The sequence below is a fragment of the Trifolium pratense genome, linkage group LG7 (genome assembly GCF_020283565.1).
Source record: "Trifolium pratense cultivar HEN17-A07 linkage group LG7, ARS_RC_1.1, whole genome shotgun sequence".
In the NCBI taxonomy this organism is placed as follows: domain Eukaryota; kingdom Viridiplantae; phylum Streptophyta; class Magnoliopsida; order Fabales; family Fabaceae; genus Trifolium; species Trifolium pratense.
Genome location: NC_060065.1, coordinates 14713442 through 14723857, shown reverse-complemented (window position 1 = coordinate 14723857; position 10416 = coordinate 14713442). Strand labels below are relative to the sequence as shown.

General features: G+C 33.8%; 1 long non-coding RNA gene across 50 annotated transcripts in view; it reads right to left on the bottom strand.

The window, feature by feature from the left end:
- Positions 1 to 357: 357 nt before the first annotated feature.
- The window catches only part of LOC123894869, a 28823-nt gene continuing 18764 nt past the window's right edge, over positions 358 to 10416 (bottom strand). For 34 of the 50 annotated variants that reach the window (XR_006803977.1, XR_006803972.1, XR_006803952.1 and 31 more), the window contains 2 exons: positions 837 to 10224; positions 358 to 686 (listed from right to left, as the gene is read on the bottom strand). This is a non-coding gene — a long non-coding RNA (uncharacterized LOC123894869). Of the gene's footprint in view, positions 10225 to 10416 lie in introns of all 50 variants that reach the window. The other 16 variants (XR_006803937.1, XR_006803934.1, XR_006803983.1 and 13 more) reach the window with 16 other exon arrangements.

Below are 10416 nucleotides of genomic sequence, written 5' to 3'. Positions count from 1 at the left end.
TGCCACATCAACAAAATTAGCCCTAAAATGGGATGGGGGATCAAAACTCAAAAAAAGTTAAAATTGAGGGACTAAAAAGTTGTTTTTTAAAATAAGGGGACCAAAACTTTATTTTTTTGAAAATAGGAGGATCAGCCAAAAAATTATAACTCAATTCACAACTTTACTTAGATATCACTCAGCCGAATAATTAAAAAAAACATCATATTGTCAATCAATTCCTCTACTCTCACATATCCTTTCTACTATGATTGCATTCTATGTTTGTCATCAACCAATGCATTAAGTACTCCTAATCAATTTGTTTTTTCTGTGTCATAAAAACTAACATTGCAACACTATTATGAAAAGCTAAAATGTCATAAAGAGGTGAAACCTGAATTTCTTCTAGCCATTCTAATTACCCCTAAAGTGTCTCTGATTACAAGACTATGGGACTAAACCTCCAAAATCCTTCACACAATTAACAACATCAGGTTCATGTGTTCTAGTATTTTCAAACTAATACATAGCTGCTTCATTTTTTAAACATATATAAGGTTCTATTTGGCACATGAATTGCAATGGTAGAGGTCAAATTCTAATATATAGCAGCAACTTCTCAACTAGCGTAATCACAGAAATTGAGAAGACTAGACTCAATTTTCCGGGAAATCAGATCACGATCCAACCTTCACTTACCTACGCTGAATAAAACAGACAAATGCATTGTTCAGATTTCAGAATGGCTGACCAAAGTTGAGGTATTCATAATAGTAGAGATCTCCAAATCAAGCCCAAAAGTAGTGGAAATATATGACACAACCTAAATAACATTTAGGTTTAGGACAAATTACCATTAAATTGCACCTCAATGAGACAAAATTTAACTGTCCTCCTAATGCCATATCGAGTTTCTTGTGCCAACTGTGACATAGAGGATACTTATTTACACAGAATATTCATTGAAACAAAATCCTTCAACCAAGCTGCCCCCAAAACTCATCCTACAATAAGAGATTTCCACAGAATTTTGTTTAACACTAGTTATCACTGGAACGACCAATCAAAAGATAACTGAAAAAAGTACATATAAATTGAAAAATGATCAGTACGTTTGTAGTAACCTCGGCCACCACTTCACAACCCAATATAGATTCACAAGCTAGGAGTCCACCACTCTATTGTTAAATAGTGAAGTATAATCAATCTGATAAGACTCTCAACCACACCCAATACTGTGCACAAAGGGAAAAATATAGGAGTCCCCATACATGCTAGAATCTTGGTGGTTCTTGATAGAGAGAATTACAGCACAGTGTTAGATTCAGGTAAAGAAAATGACTAGTTTTGTCCAAAAGCTGAATTGACAATCCACCTACATTAGCAATAACTAAGAAAGCACAAAGGATATATAACCGAGTAGAAATCACCTTGAAGTCAGGCAGGTTCTTAAAAGAAGTATAATTATGATGGGTTCTTGTGCTGCAATAACAAAGAAATATCCACTTAGGAGAAGAGATTCACTCTTACCAAATAAAAGAAGAGTATAGAAAATCCCCCTTAACACAGATTACAACAGATACAGGAAGGTCAAACCACCAGATAATAACTACTCGAAAACAAGGCTCACGGTGCTCTAGGTCCAGACTAACAAGCAGAACTCAACAATAAAGAAACAAAGGCAAACAACATCAAACCTTCAAAAGTCATGCTCCGCACTGATTCGAGGAATTTATTGATGTGCGATTTATTCTTGAAGTACTCTAGAATCATATTCAACTCCTCTTCTTGAAAAAGACATAATAATCATAAATTATGAAGCTCTCCAAATACTTAGATTACTGATAAACAACACACAAAAATCAACATTACCACATCACACACGAGGACAACATTTTATCCCAAGGCTCAAAGCATGTCCTTGATAATATGCATCCCACATTTCATTGGCTATCTCTGCTTTAATAACCGAGCAGAACTTGATAATCTCGCAACAACAAATCACAGTCCCAATTTACCTGTGAAACCCACATGGAGCTTGAGGAATGAAGAAAACTAGATCCCCAAGAAGACAGAATCTTGAAGAATTCATATTTAGAGTAGTGGTTACCAAATGAAAGCATAACAACAATGAGAATATTCGTATGCTCCTCATACAGAAACACATAAACTCCACTAGCAGGACAACAATCAAAGGAATATCACTTATCCCAAGGCTGAATGGAAAGTATGGTACCTCTGGCTATCCACAGGCCACATATATTCTATCTCGCCTGTAACACCCACACAAAATTCAAAAAGAACTGAGAAACAAACAACGACTAAATGTAAAGTCATTCTTAGCAGAGATACCAAATTAAAGCATACAACACAGACTGCAGAAACATCCAACTTGCAAGATCCATTACTCAATATGAATCGACAATTTAAGCTTCCACCTAATACCAGAGGACTCCTTGGGCCATTACTCAATATGGATGCTGAAACGACTATACTGAAAATGTAAAGAATTCATAATCTGAGTAGAGACCACCAAATTAAAGCCTAGAAAATATATGACACAGACAGCAAACATTATGGTCCATGTGTTCTCATTCACAAAGATTAGTGCAAAGCAGCAAATACACTCATCTTCAATTTCTCCCCTTTAGACGGAAAATTGAAAAGGAGCACTCTGATTGAGACAGAAGGAAACAATTGTGGTACACCAAACCATGTAACACTTACCCTGCAAACACCAGATGAAAATGTACAGAAAATTACGCTGTGACATATGGGTTGTAGGAAAAAGAACTGAAAAGAAAGAAAGAATAATAGCTTAATTCTTCAAACCAAGTCGCATAACAGAGGATAAAAATTGGAAGAAAAGAAATGAAACAAACATAATCATCCACAATCCAATTAAAAAGTACCAAAATAAACTCGAGCCTTGTTACTAAACAGAATGTTATTTGTTTGAAAAACACTACACTGCAAGAAAACAGCATCATAATAAATATTTTTGTGAATGCCAATAAAAGCCATAACCAAATAAATCAGAATACTAAACATGAAGATCAAACAAGAGAAAGATAAAACCAGGAGAAATCACGTGTTTCCAACCTACAACACCTGAGGAAAATAAAAATGTTCACAATTCAATCCGTATGTCTTGCAATGAAATCCCAAAATTAAAATTAATAACAACTCATTGAAGAAATTTGAATTATCTATCTATAGCCATTATCTGTATTATATGGAATTGCAAATTGCTGCGGATATCCAGAAATAAACTTTCTGCAAAATGGATAAATACATAACTCAATATTCCTTTATTTTTACCAGCATAACTCTACCAAAACTACGCAAATAACCAAATGAGATTAACAATTAACTAAAACCCAAATAATTCATTAATAGCAGTAGGTCATTAAAATAAGAACAGCAACCTCCAAGATCAAACCAGCAAGAACCAAATCAAACCTCAACAACAAGATACAAAAGTGAGAATACAAAACTTTAAGAGGAAAATAAGGGATTGCATGTTAGATTACCTCTCCTGCAACACCAAAGAGGAAAATAACTACTCAAAAAAAATATGTGAACTTAGAATCGATATACTGAAAAGAAAAAGATTCGCAATTCAATTTGTATATGTCTTAATCACAAAGCCCAAAACTGAAAAGAACATCTTGTTGAAATAATTGGATTTATCTTGACCCTCCAACTGAAAAGAACAACATGTTGAAGTAATTGGATTTAACTTGACCCTCCTTTCTTATCCATTCTATAAAGCATCCCAACGTTCTAGATGTCTAAACTTCAGCTCACTGCAAAACAGACGCGTATATCTTGATTATCCAAGAAAGAGATGGACATCTACATTCAAGGAAGAAACAATACCCGTTAAATTCAAAAGGCTCAGAATCTCGTATGCTTCATACTCACATTCCTGATGCGAAAATTGCTAAACTAGCAGGGGACACTTTCATAGGACCATTATGCCAAATCCCAACGCAAAACACATGTAAGTATAAAATGACCAGTTTTATTTATTCAAGGCTGAACGGGAACGTTAAGAGGCATGACCAGTTTTATCCCAGGGATGAACGGAAAGTAAGAGGGATGACCAATTTTATTCCAATGCTGAACAAAAAGTAAGTGAACCTCTATACCTGCCACACATTTATAGGCCATCTCCCCTGTAACAGGCACACAAAAAACTTAAAAGAGCTGACAAAAGTAGATTCTGATTATTATTATTCAACAAAGACTGAATGTAACAGATTCTCAATAGAAATGACCAAATTATAGCCTTGCGATGCTAGGGAGTATAAGACAGCCTGTAGAAGATGATCATTCATCGAAACAAATTTCATCAAATTTGCAAGATCGTTGTGTACCCATATGAAGAGACAATTTCAGTTTCCTCCTAATACAGAGAAGTCCCTGGGCCACAATACAGTAAAAGACAATTATAGTGTAAACCTCCCCGAACAAAGTAATGTCGCCCCCAACAGAAACAAATCACCAGAACAAACAACACGTAAAACGTAATCAAATTGATCATAATCACTCATCTTGGGAAGGGCGAAGAGATAAGCGAGAGTAGTACTCAAGTTCCGCAAGGATGAATGAGAAAGTGTGCACTAAACCAAGCCCAAGCCTGTAGGAAGGACCGAGAAGCATTTAAATTGCTTGACAGGAGGGAAAATAAGAGGCACTCATCTCCTACTTCTCCACTTCAGACGGAAAAATCAACAAGGTGCAGTGTGATTGAGAAAGGAGACCTCTGTTGCACACCAAACCCTTGTATACCACAGACCCTGCGAATACCACAGATGATACATGTGCAGAAAAATTACGCCGCAACAAATAGTTGTACGAAAAAAAAAACAAAAAACAACAAAAAGATTTCCTCAAACCAAGCTGGTTATCTCTGAAATCATAGTTACAAAGCGAACCCCACAAAGTTGTCCCAATTTTTCACACTGCAGAAAAACATGTACACAATTCAATTTATGACTTGCAATCGAATCCCAGAAATTAAAATAAATAAGAACGATTCATTGAAGGAATTTTATTTATCTATCTGGAACCGTTCTCCATTCTTGTCCGTTGTATCAAGCAAACCCCACAAAGCTGTTGCAGTTTCTCCAGAATTGAGCAAACTTCCACTGTTAGATTATATGTCAGAAACCTAAATATCACAAAACAGTAGAATGATAGGGTAGTGTTGTGCAAATAGTTGTAGAAAAAACGAAGAAAAAAGAGAAAAGATTAGCATAATTCTCCAAACCAAGCCTCTGATCAGCAGATCACAAGGAGAGCCTCACAAAGTTGTTCCAACTTTTCAAGAATCGTGTAAAACCTCACTGTCAGATACCTAAATATCAGAAAACAGTAGAATGATGGGGTAGTGTGCAAATAGTTGTAGAGAAAACGAAGAAAAAAGAGAAAAGATTAGCATAATTCTCCAAACCAAGCCTCTGATCAGCAGATCAGAGAGAGCCTCACAAAGTTGTCCCAACTTTTCCAGAATCGTGTAAAACCTCACTGTCAGATTACATGTCATACATAAACCTTAATGTAAGAAAACAGTAGTGGGCTGAACTATTCAGATAAAACCAGCAACCCTCGTCGCACATCAATATCTCTCACATGTAACAACCATGGAACGAAAACAAAAAAGATTGGACATTAAAACACAGAGAATAACTGAAATGAAAATGAAGTTTGCCAAAATAAACCTGTATGCTTGGATACAAAAACCCTAAGAAACTCAATAATCAGATCATTAAAATAAAAACAACAACTTTAATAACAAACCCAACAATAAACAAATCAAACATTAGAATCAAGAGACTGAAGTAATAAAAAGAGGAAGATAGATATAACCAGAAAAAATCAAGAAATTGTAAGTTCACAAACAACTTGAAAGTTTGAAAATGAAAATAATTTAATAGATATGACCGAATCAAAATGCTAGGTTCCATGCTATAAAGAAGATTATTAGTTTGAAAAACCACAATGCATGAGTCATTCGAAGTGTGACAACAGATCTGAGAAAATCATGTTACTATGTAAATCCCTTGCAATCTAGATTATAGAAGCAGCACCAAAGAGTAAATCACAAATCAAGAAATATATGCTATCAAAATCAATAAAGACTGAAACAAAAAGAATTTACTAGACAACAGCAAATCAAAACTGGAGGCTCCATGCGTTGACAGAAGTTATTATTTTGACAAACCAAGCTGCAGAAAAAGCATATTCATTGGTAAAAAAAAGTAAGCTCAAGTTCAATTTATATGTCATGTACTCAAAGGACAAAATTTATCTGAATTCATTCTTAAATAATAACCAATCTTCTCATTCTCCTATAATAACCAATCTTCATCTCTTTGATAATAACCATACTTAAGCTCCCTGCCTGCCACAAATATCCCATGTCAAACCCACACAGCAGACTAAAAAAAATTCACAAAAGTAGATACCGATTATCAAACAACTACTGAAATGTAAAGAGCCTCAGTAGAGATGACCAAATCATAGCCTAGCAACAGTAGAGAGTATACGACACAGACTGTAGAGATGATGATTCATGAAAACAAATTTGCATCCAATTTCAAGATCGTTGTGTTTCCATATGAACAGACAATTTCAGATTCCTCCTAATAAAGAGAAGTCCTCAGGCCACTGTTATGAAGAGGATATCCTTTAAGCCTAGAAACATAACTGGTTGATACATGTAAATTGTTCAAAGGGAGGAGGCACTTATCTCCTATTTCTCCACTTCATAGGCCAAAATTAACTAGGTGCAGTGTTGTTATTGAGAAAGGAGATTTCTTTTGCACACCAATCTCATGTAACACATACCCTGTGAACACCAGATGATACATGTGTAGAAAAATTACGTCGCGACAAATAATTGTAGAAATATCAAGAAAAACAATAAATATTTCTCCAAACCAAGCCACTGATAAAACGATCATAGTTACAAAGAGAACCCCATAATGCTGTCCCAACTTTACCAGAATTGTGTAAACTTCCACTGTCAGATTACATGTCATCAACCAAAATGAAAGAAACCAGTAGTATGATGGGGTAGTGTGACACAGTTGTAGAAAAAATCAAGAAAATGATTAGCATAATTCTCCAAACCAAGCCACTGATCAGCCGATCACAGTTACAAAGAGAGAGCCCCACAAAGATGTTCCAATTTTTCCAGAATTATTAAAAAATTTGCACTGTCAGATTACATGTCAAAAACTTCAATGTAAGAAAACAGTTGTGTGATGGGGGTAACAAAACCTAAGGATGAACTTATCAAATATAACCACCAACCCTCCACGCATATAAAAAAAACTAATCGTAATTAAATATCATAAAAAGAGTGGATTAAGAAGACTGGACAATAAAATATAGAATAAATGAGATGAAAATGATTCAGAGTCTATATGCTTTGATCAGTTCACCATGAAATGAATTGTGCCAAAATGAACCTGATTGCTTGATACTACATAGCAAGGTATAGCTTCGAACCAAACTACACGGCAGAAAACAGACAGTTTCAATTCACAATTCAACCTGGGGTGATAATCATAATTTCGCAAAACATTACCATTATCTGATACTCAATTGGAAACACATTAAAACAGAAAATTCACATGAGAACTCCAGTATTTTGCCAACAAATTAAATGCTTGGAACCAACAATAAACAAATCAAACTTTAGATTAAGAGAACAAAATAATCAACAAAAAAAAGAATAAGAACGCAACACATGAAAATCACAGAAGAGGAAGATATAGAACCTGAAGAAATCATATGTTCACTGACTACTCCTGAAACACTAAAGAGTAAATAACAAATCAACATATATATACTCTCAGAGTAGATGAAGAAATTTTAAAACAGAAAAGAATTTAATAGATATCACCAAATCAAAAAGAATTTAACATATGTTCACTGACTACTCCTGAAACACTAAAGAGTAAATAACAAATCAACATATATATACTCTCAGAGTAGATGAAGAAATTTTAAAACAGAAAAGAATTTAATAGATATCACCAAATCAAAAATGATAGGCTCCATGCTATGTACAATTTTATTAATTTGACAAATCACACTGCATAGAAAACTTGTTCAAACTTCAATTCATATATGTCGGGCCAAGAAATAAAAATGACGAACAACTCAATGGAAAAAATGAATAAACGGAAAGAACACATACGAATACAAGAGTTCTCAACTCACTGCAAAATGGATAAAAAGTGCATCTCAATTATCCAATTATGAAGAATTATATACAAAATTTAGACAAATCATTCTTGATAACCAATTTAAAAGAGTCAAGAGAAGTGTGATTGGGTGAATTTCTCGATATCTACAATATGAGAAAAGCATATCACTAACAATCTCCTATTCTCGATTACAGGAACCCTGAAATTAAGCAATCATGGAAAAAAACAACTGGCAAACAGATCAAGAAATCAAGAAAGAAAAGAAAATTGAACACAAGAACAAGCAAATTTTAGAATCGAAAAATTAAAATCACATCTTCTCGTGCAGAACCCAAGAGTAAGTACCAAATCAAGACATATATATGATATAAGAATTAATAATGAAAGATTGAAACAAATGTTTTTACTAAAGATCGCCAAACCAAATCTCGAGAATCCATACTATGAAGAAAGTTATTATTTTGACAAACCAAGCTGCAGAAAACACGTTCAAAGTTCAGTTCACTTATAATGCATCAAAGCGAAGGCATAAAAATTAAAAAAGAATGTTGTAGAAAAAAATCTCGAGACCTCTGTTGCACACCAAACCCATGCATTCTACAGACCCTGCGAATACCACAGATGATACATGTGCAGAAATATTATGCCGCAACAAATAGTTGTAGAAAAAAAATAAAAAACAACAAAAATATTTCTTCAAACCATGCCGCTCATCTCTGAAATCACAGTTACAAAGTTGTCCCAAATTTTTCACACTGCAGAAAAACATTTACACAATTCAATTTATGACTTGCAATCGAATCCCAGAAATTAAAATAAATAAGAACGATTCATTGAAGGAATTTTATTTATCTATCTAGAACCGTGCTCCATTTTTGTCCATTGTATCAAGTCGTTTAGATGATGGCTACAAGAAAACCCCACAAAAGTGTTGCACTTTTCCAGAATCGAGCAAACTTTCAATGTCAGATTATATGTCAAAAACCTAAATATCAGAAAACAGTAGAATGATGGGGTAGTGTGGCAAATAGTTGTTGAAAAAACGAAGAAAAAAGAGGAAAGATTAGCATAATTCTCCAAACCTAGCCCTCTGATCAGCAGATCACAAAGAGAGCCTGACAAAGTTGTCCCAACTTTTCCAGAATCGTGTAAAACCTCACTGTCAGATTACATGTCATACATAAACATTAATGTAAGAAAACAGTAGTGAAACGAAGAAGTTAATCGCAAAAGACTAGGAATGTACACAATGAAACGAAGAATAAAATTTGTCGCAAAAGAGGAATTAGAAGAAAAACAATTGAAACCCTAACAAAATAATCAGATCATTAAAATATAAAAAGAGGAAGATAAATATAACAGGAAGAAATCAAGAATTTATATGTTCACAAACTACTTGAAATTTTGAAAATGAAAAGAATTTAATAGATATCACCAAATCACAATGCTATGCTCCATGCTATGAAGAAGGTTATTAGTTTGACAAACCACACTGCAGAAAAACAATATGTTTAAAAGTCAATTTGTATGTGTTGCAACCAAATCCCAAAAATTAAAATAAATAATACGACTCATTTAAAAAATTTGATATATCTATGTGGAGCCATTCTCCATTCTTGTTCATTGTATCAAGATCTCTCAGCTAGCTGGAAAGAGGAAAGTATATCTCGCTGCAAAAAGGATAAAGGATCTCTCTATTATCAAATGAAGAAATCAAGAAATTATATGTTCACAAACTACTTGAAATTTTGAAAATGAAAAGAATTTAATAGATATCACCAAATCACAATGCTATGCACCATGCTATGAAGAAGGTTATTAGTTTGACAAACCACACTGCAGAAAAACAATATGTTTAAAAGTCAATTTGTATGTGTTGCAACCAAATCCAACAAATTAAAATAAATATTACGACTCATTTAAAAAAATTGATATATCTATGTGGAGCCATTCTCCATTCTTGTTCATTGTATCAGGATCTCTTAGCTAGCTGGAAAGAGGAAAGTATATCTCGCTGCAAAAAGGATAAATGATCTCTCTATTATCAAATGATGAATTATAAAAATCATACAAATAATTCATGATAACCTATTCATAAAGTAAGAGTCATTTGAAGTGTGATAACAGATCTGAGAAACTCATGTTACTATGTAAATCCCTAGCAATCTAGATTATAGAAGCAGATCAAAGAAAAGTAGAACCAAAA